Below are 17,589 nucleotides of genomic sequence, written 5' to 3' on the forward strand. Positions count from 1 at the left end.
TAAAATTAGGTTATAAAGTTTCTTTCAAATTGTCAAAGATTTTCATTAACTTGAAACAAGCCGTGTTCATTCTCCGTACTCTAACACAGTTTAAACACAAAAATTAAATGGCATATCATCTAAATTTTTTCTTACGAGTTTAAATGCAATGTACATAGCATGATGGCATTAACTTCCAACAATTCAGGTGGTGGGATTTGTTCAGAGCAACACAACTCCGAGCTGGTTGTAGGGTGCAGCATTGCAAATTCTCAGAATTCATTTATTTTAAAATGCATGTTTTTTCTGGAAAACTATTCAAAATACAGCAAAATGGTATTTGACTTTTTTGTTGCTCCTTACTCAAGACATGACCAGAATTATTGATATTACTTACGGTTCAATTTGTATATTCCAAACTATCCACCTTACTTCAGATCTGAAATAATATTTAGAAACCTTGAACTATATCACAAATTTTATGTCTATTACAGGAGCTACGGGATCTTAACGGCACGTTGATGTACAGTAGTGGCAAAAAAAACCGGACCGACCCTTGTAGCTGATTTCAGAGCCTTGTTCACTCCAGAGCACGATAGACTGGTAACTAAGACTTTCGTGGCTCGAATCCTGCCTGGGAAGGAAACTGTTTTTTTGTTCCTTATTCAAATTTATTCCCAATGCTCTTCCATTTCTGGTAAAATTCATGTTCTGGGAATAATAATTTAATCAAGTACCGGTAATAAAATATCGCTGCAATCCAAAAGTATTGGGAATTAATTTGAATAAGGAACAAAAACAATTTAGCAATGTGCAACTGTGTACATTCGTAAATAATTGTCAAACATTAGTTTGTTCGATTGTCAATGAAGCAATGTTTGTACTAAGAAGAAATTCTTTCGACATCACATGATGATAGTGATGCGAATTTTAAATAGTGTATATTTATCATAATTTTGTTGTGTATTATCTTGTGACTGTTTACTATTTAATTCATATTCCACTTCACATCGTTTCGAATGTGCAAGTTTCTTTTCAAGAACATTCTTTAGCTTATTTCAATCCTTTTACTGTTATCAACGGCTGGTCATATAGAATTTGAAATTCTTTCATAACACGAGAGTAAATATTGTTTACGCATGGTTGTTGGAATTCGCAATTTTCTAGAGGTATACTTTTCAATCAAGTTTAAAATATGCATTCTCAAGTTCATTGAACGGAATATTAGGCACATGTCATCATCAGATACAAGTCACAATAAAAAGTCGACTGATGCGAAAGAATCAATAAGCAATTTCAAATGTTCTATGTGTCTTTTAGAATCACAATATTTTTGTAACTCATGATGTTTTTTTTAACTTTTATGTTCAACTTCCACACTTTATACAATAATATATTTTTGTCTTTGGCTGAAAAATAATCATATCCGGAATCTTTTACAAGCAGAGACAAAGTTACAGATTTTATTGGCAACATTTTAATAAATCTTCACAGTACCTGCCTTCACTACATCACAACTAAACTCCTTACGAAAGGTTTATTTTTAATTGATTAGGTACAGCTTACAGCAGTAAAATTTCTGGAAATATTCAACATTTTTTTCCTCCATTATTGTATCTTGTACAATGCAAATTGGTTGTGTAAAACACTGTCCTTCTGATATATGAAGAAAAAAATACGATTAAACAAAATTATTTATATGCAAAATATGCAGTTCACTGTGCAATGATGAAGCGTTTCCCTCATAACTCATAATTGTTAGCTTTTTAAAGTTCTCTCTCTTTTATGTTATGGCTGAAACACATGTTTACAATATCGTGCTCTTTCAACTACATTCCTTAATAAATATATTTTTTTCATTTTGTGTTAGAAGAAAATACTGATATTTGACCATTTTGTAAAATGAATTTATTTTTATCAGACAATCTATCAAAGATAGAGAAGTGATCTTGGATCATATTTTAGATATGACATGCATTAATACACACAAGAAATTTCATCACAGGGTGTTGGATAGTTTTTTAGTTATGTGAGAAACGCTTCATCACTGCACAGTGAACTGAAGTTTGAAAACAAAAATGTAAATAATTTTTTTAAATCGTAAAATTATTTTTTCATAGGTACAGCAGAAGGACAGTGTTTTACAAATCCCAATTTTCATTATTGTACAAGATACAGTACTGGAGGAAAAAATGTTGAATATTTAAAAAAATTTACTGCTATAAGCTATTCCTAACCCCTTAAACAGAAAATAGGCATGATGTGTCGAAACAACCTATTAGAATCCAGTAAACAATACAAAACTCGCACCCATTAAACTCCGAATGAACAGAGTTCCTTTCACGTGACGTATTTTATTTTGCATACGAACCTGAAGGTACATGAGTCAAGTAAACAGTTAACGTCATCCGATATCCTGTGTTCCTTAAACTTGTAGTCGCAATGTTTTGGTGTCTCAACTTGGTTCCCTAGTGATGTGTTAAAAGAAAGAATTTGATATTAAAATTTGCTAGTTACCAGACAAACAGTACTATTACAGGAAGTGATTCAGATGGATAAGTCAAAGGAAAATCCTGAAAACGAAAACTCGGAACCTATAGATGTTCATCTTAGACCTAAAATTTTAAAGATGTCTTCACTTCACCAAAGACTGTTGAAGATGTTAATACTGCGGAGAATACTGAAAACAGAGGACCATCATGAAAAGGAAGAGGAAAGAATGCCAAATCGTGATTATGACGACAGTGACTGTGACCCACCATAACTTGTCGCACTCAGAGAGTACGGGTAGGGGAGGAATTATCGAACCGAATTGAAATTACTTCCGGAGTCCCACAGGGGAGTGTCTTGGAGCCTCTTTTATTCCTGGCTTTTGTAAATGATCTGCCAGTTAATATCTTGCCTAGGGTTCGCTTATTCGCGGATGATTGTATGGTATACAGGGAAATAAAAAGTTATGAAGATACTACTCTTCTTCAGACTGACCTCAATAGAATAAACGATTGGGCAATAGCCAACAGAATGAAAATAAATTCTCTAAAGAGCAAAGCCATCAGCTTTATAAGGAAAAGAAATAAAATAGTCGCATCGTATACGTTAGTGGGTGAAACCATTCCGGAAGTTAACAAATGTAAATACCTCAGAATAACATTTAGCAGCGATCTCGGCTGGGGGGAACACGTTACGGACACAGCGGGAAAAGCATGGAGAGCGTTACACTTTGTGATGAGGGTACTAAGAAAAGGCTCTGATAAATCCAAAGAGATTGCATATAAATCACTAGTACGTCCAATAATGGAATATGGTGCTGCATGTTGGGATCCTTACAGATTAGAACATATTAAGACACTGGAAAAGATTCAAAAACGGGCTCTCAAGTGTTGCCGGAAAAATTCACCATTAAAATGGGACACACTCATGGACAGGAGAACACGAATTCGATTATGCGCACTGTTCAAAACATACAGAGGTGAGCCTGCCTGGAGAGAAATAAAAAATAGGTTGCAACCGCCAAATTACTCTTCAAGGAACGACCACTCATATAAATTGAGGGAAAGAAGACAGAGGACGGACACTGGAAAGTTTTCTTTTCTCAGTCGTACTATCAGGGACTGGAATGCTTTACCTGCAGGCTTACTAAAGGCTTTACCAACAACCAAAAACGTATTTAAAAATAGGCTTAAGTACTTTACTAATAGACGATAATTATACACAGTATGTAAAGGATGTAAATGATATTTTGTTATTGAAGTGTTGTATCGGTGAATAATTATGTTGTGTCAGTGAAGTGTGTTGTGTCAGTGAAGTGTGTTGTGTCAGTGAAGTGTGTTGTGTCATTGAAGTGTGTTGTGTCAGTGAAACGTGTTCCTGTCAGGGAAGCTTTATAGTTTATAGTGGCAGTGCAAAGTATATGAACAGTGAAATGTCTTTGAAGTGTTAGTGAAATCAGGATAGAATCAGTGAAATGTGTCGTAGTTCCAGTGCAGTGAGTGAGTTGACAGCGAAATGAGCGTAATGTGGAAAGGTACTTGTGCAGATATGAACATATCATACTCGTGGGTTTTATTTCGAACTTAGTTTTAAGATACAAATTAGATTTATTTTAAATGTTATTTTAAGTGATAGTGCTTCATTTAATTTAGGATATTCCCTATTATTATTATTATTATTATTATTATTATTATTATTATTATTATTATTATTATTATTATTATTATTATTATCATTATTATTATTATTATTATTATTATTATTATTATTAATTATTGTTAGTATTAATTATTGGTATTATTAAGTGTATTTTTAATTAACAAGTTTATTATTGTCATTATTGAGTGTAATTAGTTACCACTGCCACCGGGTATATACCCACTGCAGTGTGAATAAATGCATACATATTCTGAAAAGTGTCAGATCGTGAAATGTAAAAATGAAACTTCTAGTATTTGCGCATTGTCTATTGTGTTTAAAGCATTCAAGTAAGAATAGACACTGCACTTACCATCGCCCAGAATAGTCTTCTGAACAACTGGAAGAATTTAAGAAATCACCACGTAAAATGTGTTTTAAAAGTTGTTAGGAATAGTGAAATTCGAAGTGCATCTTAATCTCTATCTGTGTCTCTATACGTTGGACGGTAATAGAAGAGAAGTTGTGTTAGAGAAGACTCATCGTGAGAACAAGAGGAAGATGGCTCACAAGAAAAGAATTCTAGGTGAGACATATTCTAGTCCCTAAATGGGGAGAAAAAAACTTTTACTAGCTCGCTCATTAAAACCTCGATGCAAAGATAAAATATGTGGAAAACAATGCAAACTTCTAATAGACAAAGAAAGACAAAATATGTTTTCATGCTTCCAAGAAACGGAAAATCTACAATTGCAACGAGTGTTCATTGTGCATCATATGAGGAAAAACCTAGGAGATGGAGCAGATTAATTTACAGACTGCCTTACAAGAATGATGTTGTAAACGTAAGTAAATTAATGTTTCTGAGCTCTCCGGTAATTTCAGAAAGGACAATTTGCAAGGCACTGGAAAAGAGGACTACGGAAGGTATAATTGCCCCGACAAACGTGGAGGTCGTAATGAGAAACTGAAATTACAAGATAAGCTGCTTAGAGATTCTGTTGTTGCTGACATAAATAAGTTTCCACGAATGGAATCTCATTACTGTCGCAATTCCTTTTGGGAATACTCAGCTCCAAAACTTTCGGCTGAGAAATACGAAGATTTGTAGGAATTAAGCAATGGGTATACTATATTTTCAATAATCATTTCGTTGTGTTAATTTAAGGCTTTTGTAACTTAAAACAAATATATGCTTACAATCTTTATTAATTGATTAACTGAAGTGTAGTTTTTGTTTTTGTAATCTGAATACATATTTTTTATTCAATTATAAAGTGAAAACCAGTTTTTTTCTTTGTGTAATTTGAAAGTCGTTAATAAACATAATATTAAGTTCTTTATAATACATTTCCTACTATGTTCTTGTTTAAAATAAGTTGGTATACCTGTTTATTTTTATTTTTTCATTTTTTATAATAATATATTGTATTCATAGTATAAAATATTAAAACTTAATAAACATAATAGATATATGAATAAAATAAAGAAAAAACAATACAGCTCTAATAATAATTCTATAAATCATTACTATAAAATAATTATGTGTGTGAAATAAGCTCCTTGCTATGGTGACATATCACCAAATAAGGCATTCAATTGAGTGCGCTCCTTGTATAATGGCAATTGACTTAATAGGCCTATATGTCAACATATATATCGAACTTGGAGTCAAGCCACAAAGGAAAAAACATTAGAGGAGAGAGATTTGATCCGGTGCTGTAGATTGAACTTCGATGTAGCTCAGTGGTTAGAGCACTTGGTACGTAGAACCAAGGACCCGGGTTCGATCCCACGAATTTTTCTCCACTAATAACCAATCAAGGCAGTTTTGTTCTAAATGGTATTATAATTCTGGAGTCTATGCATAGAGCTTATCAAGAGTAAATGTCAGCCCTTTGAATCCGTGTATTAGCTATGACATATCAATTTCTTTATTTTATGTGTAGCCCTTCGTTTAAACACGGTTTTCTTTAAACTGTTCTCTTGTAAAATTCACTTTTTTCGTTTACTTCTCTTCGTCTTTTGAGCGATGAAGTATATATTTACGATAAAAGAAAAACGAAACTCTTACAAACATAACATAACGGCGTAGCTCTGTAGGCTAAGGTGCATGCCTACCGATCCGGAGTTGCGCTCGGGCGCGGGTTCGATTCCCGCTTGGGCTGATTACCTGGTTGAATTTTTTCCGAGGTTTTCCACAACTGTAAAGCAAATGCCAGGTAAAATCTATGGCGAATCCTCGGCCTCATCTCGCCAAAAATCATCTTACTATCACCAATCTCATCGACTCTAAATAACCTCGTATTTGATACAGCGTCATTAAATAACCAAGTAAAAACAATTCCTAATAAAAGACTACCATAACTATTCCTGTAATCCTGGAGGAATTAGGAGGTTTAACAGAACAAAAATCACTTTCGGGGAATATCAATCCAAAAGCCGAAGCAAGTCCACTAAGCCTAAACTTATATTTTGAAAAAAAAAAAAAATGAGGCTGTTTTCGCCATAGCTAGGATTCTATATAACCTTACGAAATATCTCTTAATTCGAGTCTACAGTATATTAGCCAGGCATCAGCCTAAGCTACAAGGGATCTATATTGAAGTTGATAAAATGCAATTAATCGTTTCAGAAAATTATGAACTGTCAAAAAGATGGATGATTTTAAATTTGCCCTAGGCTATTGTTAACAGAGATCTCAACCGAATGGACTTAGAAATGTTTCAGTTTTCGAATGTTAAATCATTTTGTCTGACTCTACAAGTAAGTAGAAACAATTGCACATCAGTTATCTCCTTATTTATCCCTGAGAATCGGGAAACAAAAAGTTTCTTACTGTTAGTACTACAGTAGAGCAGTGTGTTAATATACGTGAAAGAAAAGAAGATGAAATATCTCCCATTATAAATCATGAAGAATTTACGAGCATGGAATAGTGATGGTAAAATACATTAATAAAACTTATTTCTTAGCTATTTTCTCAACCATTTCTTGTAATTCATCTCAGTGGCGGATCCAGGATTACCGTAAGAGTTAGGCTAACATTTTGACGTGAATACCTGTTTCAGTTCGTTCCAGAACTAGGATGTTATCGCAGAAAGTCGACCGACACATTTTCAGGCCTGTCGCGCTTGTAATATCTAAACTACACGACATAATCCAATGAAGTAAACGGCAATTCACAAACGAAAAATCAATGTATCCAATTTGACCTTGAGGCGGAGGGTTCGCAAGAGAAGGGAATTTGAAGCATGAATTGGCCAGTCGCGCTGCAACCGAGGGAGTGTAACTCAAGAATGCGAAGCGATAGAATGTTCACAGTAGTGTCAAACGATTTGTAACGAACAACGATCTGAACTGAGTAACAATCATCAGTCAACAAACTAAATTGGAATCATTAGTGAGTAAATTTTTTAGTAAAGAGGGAAAATTTACAATATCGAGGCATGTGCAACTCTAATTGGAGCGGGCGTATAAGTCTCAACGCTCTGGAACCACATGGAATGAATTCCCACTGCCTATTTTTAAAACAGTTTCACCAATGATGTTACTGCAGAATCTGTCAAAACTATATAATGTAATTTGCATTTAAAAAAACTCATATTGAACGTCCTGAAGTCACAGTACTAACTGGTAAGGAAAAAGGGGAAGGCATGTTTATCCCTGCCGTACTGTTAATATCAACAAACTTGACATTCACTTTGAAGCTTCTCCATTTTCCAGTCAGACTCCAATTGCAATGACAAGTAACAAGACCAAGAATAGTCCCTCGAATTTGCTGGCGTTATTTTAGAAAATTCATGCATTTCTCATTACATTATTGCAGTTGTTGGAAGTATATAATAATGATAATAATAAAATTATTATTAAAATTATTATTACTATTATTCAATGAAATTGTTAATACTGATTAAGAAACAGTTCGTCTTATATTTGTGAACAAAGTTAACTCTAAACAATTTCAAAGAAAACGGAGATGAAATATATTTAACATTTGATGAAGTAAACGTAAACATGGTCAATTCATGCAAAGCGATAAGAGGAGCTGAGGTAGTTGTTACAAAATATTGTGAATAAATGTATTACAAATATCATTTATTGTCATCTTTCGTCATAGTTATTCATGCAGATTTAGAGTCTAGTGCCCTGTAGGGAAAATATACATTATTTGTCCAAAACTAGGAACACACACATTGCGGTCTTCCTCGATCGTGTGGCCAGCATTGCGCAGGGCCACCGCTGAGACAATACAGGATAATACACGACAAGAGACACAACACTAACCCCGTGGACGGATGATAAATCTGATGTATTCCATTACCAAGTTGGGTTCCGACCATGGATCGTTTGAGTGAGAAGTGCGTAGACTATTCACAGAACGAAGGTGGCGAGGCAAAATTAATTAATATAAGTAAATTTCTGTACTTTTTAATTTGGTTTAAAGCAGAGACTGAAATACTGGTAAAAAATTAACATTATATCGGTTCTATTCCACCGAAGTCCACTTTTCCCATTGACACCTAATCGATCACATTCTATATATGAATACAGAATGTTCAGAAATGGACTGTCAAATGAATAGACCATTAAAGCTAAGGGAAAATGTATGTATGTGTAGAAGACTCGTTGGAACCTCATAAGTGTCACCAATAAGTTATCACTCACGAGGCAACTAAGCCAGGAATATAAATATTAAAAATTATCCTCTTTCAATTTTTTTATTTTTGTATTTACAACACAAAATTTGTGCTTAGGCAGTAAATGACAATATTATAGAAGTGTACGTGTTTCTATGGTCCCTATAGTAATATAGGTTTAAAATTAAAACAAGTAAAAATCTCCATTATATAAACTGAACTACTTTTTGCCACATCAGGAGTTAATATTACACAAAAACTCAGTTGTAGTCCGTACTTAGGCAGCATAGGAAATATTATACTTCATAGTGGTAATTGATTTGATATTTTATATTTATTTATACCAAATTAATTATACAAAAACACCAGAAACATTTTAATACAAGAAATATAAAGATTAATACACAGAAATATTATACTCGTATCTACAGTGTTTATGTATATATATGTATATATATATATATATATATATATATATATATATATATATAAAACAAAAATAAGAACATGAGAAGAGACTTTATACATACTGTAGAATCAATTGAAGTAGGCTCATCGCAGATAAGTAGATATTTAATTTTACAATTGAACTTAAAAGAGGAAATTATTGAAAATTCAGGGTGTATTTTGATTATGGAGCTATTTAATCTTGGTCCTAGACTAATATTGTGTTTTAAACCTATCGTTGTAAAAATTGTTGTTCTTTCAAAGGTAAATTTACCTTATATCTTGTATTGCAAATGTAAGAAATTGATAGGATAAAGATTGATATTATCGTGATATGAGTAATGAGATAGGTTGTTTGAAAATGTATTACAATTTTACCGAGCGAGATAAAGACCGATGTTTTGCGACAACGTTTTAAGGATTGTTTGTAGACAAGTTGCTGCACAAAACCGGTCCTTCTCTTGCTGAATAAAACCGTGATAAGCTCTCAAACACAGTATCACGATATTACTCGTATCATAGTTTACCAACCCTTACCCTATATTGGCCCAATATATACATTTTTTTGGAAAAACTTCAAAACGTAGGCCTATAGACTTTAAATTCGGAAAAGATTAGTTTAAAAGGGTAATAAGTAGATTTTTAAGCATATTTTGATTATGCCTTATTGTAAAATATTTAGAGGATCCATAGATTTGTTATAAGCCAGTTATAACGGCTGGGGGGTCATCGTGCTAACCACACGACACCTTCATTCTGGTTGAATGATCGTCCACCTATGCTTCGGCATGTGGACGTGAAGCCAGCAGCTAGCTGGTCGGTCATGGTCCTTCATGGGTTGTCGGCTCTCGGATTATTATTATAGATTTGTTATGTTACATATAGTGAGGATCACGTAAGTTCAGTTCCCAAACAGCAAATATTTCCGCCTTGTCAGTGTTGCCAACTGTTACCAGATATCACCACATGTAGTAAAATCACGATCCTATGTACTGAATGACTTCTTTACTCACCGTACTTTACCTTAATGTTGGAAGGTTATTCTAAATAGTTTCAATAATAATGAGAAATGTATTGCTATGTTCTATTCTTTTATTCCTTTACATTATTATTAGTATTAGCATTAATAGGTTACTAGACGTAAATATACAACAAAGTATAGTATATAATATTCAAGAATCAAATCTGTTCCAAGACCAATTAAATTATTGTCACTTCACTTCAAAGATTCCAGCGTACATATACTGTACTTCCTAAAGGTAGATAAATTAATAACCAATTGACTTTTGGTTGGAATTCGAATGAACTTCTGATTATCTTTTGAAATTAGTAAGGAAATGGATAATACAACTATGCTAAAACTGAAATAATAATAAATCAACTTACAAAAATAATTTTGGTCCTTAAAAGCCATAAGTAATTTCACTTCTAGATACCTTTTTAAAGATTTCATTTGTTTGTAAATTGCTTAATAATGCTACACTTACACTTATTATTTCTGCAACTCCACGTCTGTCATTGAAAAAATGTATGATACATAACTGTGAAGTCTCTTTTTGGCTCTTGTGTCCTAAATTTAAATAAGAAAAAGCAAATGATTCAAGAAATGTGAGCTGGTGAAAATTAAATACTCAATTAATAAAATAATTACTACCAAAAGAATATTTTATTAATTCTATACAAAAGATGGATTACACAGAACAGATGGCCAGAAATCATAGATTTATACACAACATACAGCATGAAACGATCATCAAAAAATGCTTTTTGTACACAATAACATCTTTCAAACGAAGTGAAATAGCCAATAAGTTCAATAAATATTATGCTAATAAGTAATAACTATAATTAATAATTATCTACAAGCTGTAAAAGGGAATAAAATAGTATATTGTTGAAATTAGGGGGTTATGGTTTATTACGTGTATTTATAATTTTAATTACTTTTACTACATTTAATTATATTTTAATTTCTATTAGATTAGTTGGTGGTGTGGTTATTAGTTTTATCTGTGTACGTCAGACTATTAAGGAAAAACTGAAAGAAATATTAAATCTACTATCTACTTTATATAACAATATTTAATCAAGAACTGAATATTACTATTAATTTAATAACATAAGACCCAAAACATCTCCAAGTCCAGACAATACTCATGCTGATTTTCTTAAACATGTTGGCAAACAAGCAAACTCACTACTTTTATCTTGTAATCTCATCTAAAATACAATATCTGTCTGGAGAAAATCTATCATAACATCAATTTTGAAAAGCAATTATTCAACTAATATCTTTTCGAGTTATCGACAGATACCACTTACTAGTATGATAGCCAAAATTATGGAAGAGATGATTTCATAGATTGAATTGGTTCCTGGAATCTAGTAACTAACTTTCATTTTATTGGGTTGACTTTAGAGAATTGCATTCAACAAATGGACAGATTTTAAATTTTAGTCAAGATATTAAAGATATTTTAAACAGAAAACAAAACAACTTAACAATTTTAATTTATTTTCAAGGATCATATGGCTCTGTAGATATAAATCACTTAAGAAATTGCAAACTTAGGGTGTCCATGATAAAGTGTTACACTGGGTCAGTGACTTGATTATTTGATTCATTGTCACAAATATGTAAATAGAGACAGATTCATCTGGGCTTCCCACATTGTTGTTTTCAGGAATACATTTTCCAATATTAATGTCGATGGTCTAACTAAAGAAATAGATCTTATGATAATCTCATCATTTGCAGATAATATGGTTGTCTAGAACAAAAAATCACAGTCCACAAATATTAATAAACTGAGCCAAAATCCCAACAGACTTTTTGACTCTACTTGGAGAACTCAAACTTGCTCAATTAAGGGAAACTTTACTAATAAAACACAATCCCAAGTTATTTCAAAATGAATAGTATATAAGTTAACTTTAACAGATGATGTTAAGAAATGTGATACTTCTCCAGACATTTTAAAAATCATTAGAAACGATAAATGATCTGGTCAGTGAGTGACTACATACAGTATTTTTTATAGATGGATCCTGTTTACCAAGCCATAGATGTAGTGGTGTTGTAGTACAATACCAGTATATTCCCTTTTACAGGGAATTATATTCAAACACTTGTTTGCCCCATTTTAACCGTGACAACGCTTTTTAGCTTTTTAAACATTCTGGTTATTGTATTGTGTTTGTGTTTAGTGAAAGATTTTAGATAAGGGCGCAAATAGCCATAGTAGCTGACGCGCCCTTTTTAAACGCCACTAACTAACTAACTAACTAACTTCAAACACTGACTAATTTTGATAGTGAAAATTTAGATACACTTTTAAGCTTACAAAATCTCCAGTATCGACTTCATAAATCTGAGAAGGCTGTCATACTATCAGATTCAAAATCAGATGTTCTTGCTGCAGTAATGGACGTAACAGCATGAAATCTCAATATTTTACAGTGTTTTAATATTTTAAGCAAAATGGTCGAATTACATCGACGACTGGTACTTCCGTGGATCCATGAACTTTATGGAGTGGGAGGTAATGAGGTAGCTGAAAGGTAGCAAAATTACTGTAAGGTTATCTATACCTGCATCTTACCACACTGTTAAAAGAATAACAAGATCAGAACATGACAATGTGGTAACAAAAATCGGAATGATTCTAAAGCAAATGAAAAAATTGCAATAGGCCATCCGGCGTCTGCTCCACGATGGAGGAAAATCCTCAGAAGAAACCAACTAATCAGACCAAATGGGGGATCCAAACTACCCTCGAGTGCAGCTCTGAATTTGCAGGCCAACGAGTCTACTGACTAAGCTACATTGGTGGCTCCACTAAAAATATGAAGTACATGGCACTCAGATTATTAAATTGACAAACCTAAACAATTATTCATCAGTTAAGCTATAAAATATAATACATAGCAAGCAAGTTAATTCAATTTAAAAGTATAAACAATTCAATCAGTTGAAATATACAGAAACTGATAATAAATATCATGCAAATTACTTCACATTACAAGCATAAACAATTCATCACTTGTGGTATACAGCCTACTATTTAATTTACAGCACATACAATTCATCAGTTAAGCTATAGACCTACAGTCTACTATTCAATTTACAGCATATATAATTCATCAATTAAGCGAAACAAAAATATAGTACAATACATAGTAAAAATAATACACCTAATTTAATAACTGAACTTCTATGAAAATCTACAGTGGCAGTACTCATATTATCACAGGCCATGATTGTCTCAAATATTTACAAAGAACTGATATTTCAGAATCTCCCCATGCCATTTCTGAAATCTCAATGAAGATATGGATCATTGTCTTGACTGTTTAACTTTACACAGCTTTCAATCATCTGGTTAAATATTGGAGTGCAAGATAACAAATGACATCAACTGCTGAACACTTGGTATCAATCAACCAACAACTTCATTACATTAAAGGGGAAAAAAAACTGAAAGAATTAATTGTATATAGACACAACACATAAGACAAGGCAGCTTCAGAACAGTAATTGGCAAGGCTCTGTTGTTTTAGGATTCTTATGTAGATTCAATTTCACCTGAAAGAAAAAAGTAGCATCTATAAGTAGTAGTAGTAGTAGTAGTAGTAGTAAAGATAATAATAATAATAATAATAATAATAATAATAATAATAATAATAATAATAATAATAATAATGACTGTAAAGTATGGAAATTAATATTGCAATGTAATATCAAAAGGTGATTTCACACCATCAACTCTTATCATTTAGTACAACTCTTATCATTTAGTACAACAAATCTATTATATTCAGTTGCAATCACCAGTAGCTGTTCTTTCCTCCATTTTGTTGTTGGCTGATTTTTCACAAGTCTGCTATGATATGCAGCACTATCCATGACAATAACGCATTGCCCTAATGTTCTCAGGTCAACAACTGTGTTTGCACCCACTTCTCAACTACAGTGCTATTCATAGCACTATGGTAGTCCTGACTTTTCTTTCAATTGCATGAAAAAATTAAATCAGCACCTGCAATAAAAATTATACCTGGGCATATAATTACATCACATGAATTCACAGCATTTAAATAAAGAAAATAAAACATAACATAACATAACATGACATGACATGAGATCCTCTTTGGTGAAAGGCTTTCCCACGTTTTTATTTAGTCACCAATTTTTATATTTTTGTACCCTGATTTAAAAAATTACTCTTGCCAAATTTACGTAAAATATAAATCAATATAACTTACCGAGTATAAATCCACCTTTCGTTCCGGCATCTAATCTTCCACCCTCATTTGTTGGTCTATGAATAACACCATTCATGTCACTGGAAACTTCACCTGGTTTATTTCATGAATAAGTGGGTGATCATACTTAAAAAAACAGAGAGAGAAAAGCAATTCACATTGACACTCTAAGAGACACAAAAATTTTAAAGACAGGAAAACCATTCAAGAATTTTATAACTAACCTCTAGTTATAATATGAAACTATTAATTGCAAAACATGTTGTTCCCACCTGAATTCATTACTAGTAGCCTATATTAATTGCAATTTCATATTCCACATAAGTGTTAATCTATTTGTTAGTAAAAAATTCAATCACTCAATGTCTCACAATACATTGAAATTTACCATTCATAAAAATCCAAGTCTCATCCAAGAATACTACGGGTTTAGGGTTCTCACGCTCCACATTTCTTATATATTCTCTTAAAAACGAATAACATCACTTTCTCATACATGTGTATAAGGATCCCCTTTGCTCCATAGAAATTTCATCTCTTTCAAAATTTTTTTCACCGATGATAAGGATACTCTAAATAAATATGTTTCATAATCATCATTCATATGTTCCAGAACTTTTGCTGCTGTTAGTACTTCCCCTGTAACAGTAAATGAAAATTATGCCATAATTACATTGCATAAATCAACACAATAATTCCTGTAACTTCCCTACCTTTATGTAACTTGTCATAAATAAATCTCGCAATTGCATCTTCCGTAAAATCATCAGCATCAGTCACTGGATGTTTACGTAGTCTATGTTTTCCTAGTGTCACGAGTGGGGTCCCCTTGTGTGAATTGATCACTTTCGTGGCTGTAGTTAAGCCAAGCTGTAATAACAAACAATAACATAATACTTCTAAAAATTGTTATATCATAAAATTCATGCATAATACCAACATTTACAGCTATATGAATAGAAAATGATCAACATGTTAGGTTGGGTCTACGATAGGTTTAAGTAGGCTAATATTTACGTAATTCTCCAGAAAAGCTACACCAAAGAAGGCATAATTTTATTTTGTTTAATTGATTTCTGTGATATTTACATAGTGATGAACACGTGGTTTTAGTGCACAGCCACAAATACTTTCAGCACAAAAATCCTTTGACACTTACCTGTATATTCTAATGCATTGTTGTAGTCCCTCCCTCAAACTTGTTACTAATTACCAATATAACATGCGAGAGGTCCAGGACGAAGAGAAATGGTTAGTTTCCCAGTAGTGCGTCCTCATCCTCTCGAGTGTTATATCTTAACAAGTACTTTGGGTGGGGTAGCTTTTCTGAAGAAACACCATATTTAATATTACTTAGACCAGTCATGAATAAATTATTCAGCCAGAGTCAACGTTCCTATGCTTTATAGAGTATGTTATATAGTTATTATATAAAACTGAATTATTTTTAAGCACCATAACAGGCCAACATTCATGTAATATTTGCTGCAATATCAAGTTAATAATTACAATATGACTTGTATTTTCTTCGGCCGATGTGGCATGTAAATTGTGATCTGAACGGTTAATTTAATACCAAAAGAGAAAACTGGAAATTTACTTTCGTGCTGTTTGATTACTTGTTCGTCTAATTTGTAAATGTATTTAAGCTATCACCTACTGCAGTATTACAGTATCTTAAATGTATTTAGTTTGGCAATATGAAAATCACTGACTTGATTAAACATTAGGCCTAACCTAAAAATTTGTTTTGTTTGACCACAATCATGAAATTATTAGTGCAAACTCCTAAAACTGAATACCACTTTGAAATGTATGCTTAAGAATACTTACTCCTAATAATTGTCCTATTCTGGTTGTAATTGCTGTCTCCGTTAGCATAATTCCTTCTTCATTACCTTCTTTCTTCAACTCATTATACACGTGAACTACAGATTTCTGAAGCGTACTCTGAATGCCACACATTTTCTTCCTTGGAGGAGTCACTGCAACACTATTTCATTTTTTTGACATAGTAATAAAAATCTAAACACGAAAGAAATTCATTAAAATTTGAAATAATATTTCTATCCATTACCCACGTGCATTATCACGCCCAAGTATATTATATTCATTCGTACTTATCTGACTATTCTTGAATTATAACCACAACGCAACACATAACATAACTATAATGTATTAATAATAATACTAATATTAATTAATTATTAATAAGTTCGAATTTCACTATCTTCCAGTAACCGGCTGAGAAATCTAGTACAATTTTAATTTCATGGAACTCCAGTACCGGCAAATATTGTCGATATTTGCCTCAGCTGCCAACATACCGGTTACAAAATCACTACCATTTATAGTATTTGTCAGTATCGAAATTCGAAACGAAGTTGGCAAAAGAAAATTCAACCTTCAAACTAGAAAATCACCATAATCCACTAGCATTTGTAGTAATGGGGGAAAAATGGTTAGGTTTCACCCTTAGGGTATCAAGTTACCTGGTCTTCCCTATACACGATGCTGATGATTCGTAGATAATTCACCTCAAGAGTAAAATACTTAGAAATATGCTACATTGCGAAACTCAAAAGTGTACAACATATTAGAGAAACGCCAAGAAGATCTAATCCCACAAATTCTTATTGCATGCAATACTACTAACCAAACACAAGTAAATCAATATACCAACGTAACAAGCTTTGTTGCAAGGTTCAATTCCTGGTCACATATAGAGGATGAATCTTAACTAATGTCATTAATTTCAAGGAGTTATTCTTTGATATATTTCAAACAAAAATTATTAATATAATTTTGCTCGGTTTTGCTTTCTTTTCGAAATAAAAATTATTTTATATCAAACATTTCATAAGGACTTAGCGTATTTTGGGGGAGCTACTGAATTAATTCCCAATGTGCTCAGCTAATTTAAGAGAGCAGTGTATTATGATCATGAATGATTGAAATAAATTAAGTTTTGTCATTTAAATATGCAGATATTTGACCTGAATAGATGTAACTTTTCTCTTGAATTGACCGAGCATATTGGGAATTAAAACAATGGCTTTTCCAAAACACTCTGTGAAATATTTCATATCTAACAATTTTTATTTCGAAAAGAAAACAAAAACGAGCAAAA

At 32.4% G+C, this 17,589-nt stretch overlaps 1 protein-coding gene and 1 long non-coding RNA gene across 2 annotated transcripts in view; one reads left to right on the top strand and one right to left on the bottom strand.

Annotated features, from left to right (window-relative positions):
* LOC138690952 (neuropeptides capa receptor-like) overlaps positions 1-17,589 on the top strand; it is an 889,384-nt gene that overhangs the window by 91,977 nt on the left and 779,818 nt on the right. The gene's annotated exons all lie outside the window — the stretch shown is intronic.
* On the bottom strand, positions 10,825-16,643 carry LOC138690951 (uncharacterized). The gene is made up of 6 exons (XR_011329719.1): positions 16,293-16,643; positions 15,173-15,329; positions 14,848-15,098; positions 14,460-14,585; positions 14,026-14,233; positions 10,825-13,779 (listed from the first exon to the last, which is right to left on the bottom strand). It is a non-coding gene; the product is annotated as an uncharacterized lncRNA (long non-coding RNA).

Source organism: Periplaneta americana, chromosome 16 (assembly GCF_040183065.1).
Source record: "Periplaneta americana isolate PAMFEO1 chromosome 16, P.americana_PAMFEO1_priV1, whole genome shotgun sequence".
In the NCBI taxonomy this organism is placed as follows: Eukaryota; Metazoa; Arthropoda; class Insecta; order Blattodea; family Blattidae; genus Periplaneta; species Periplaneta americana.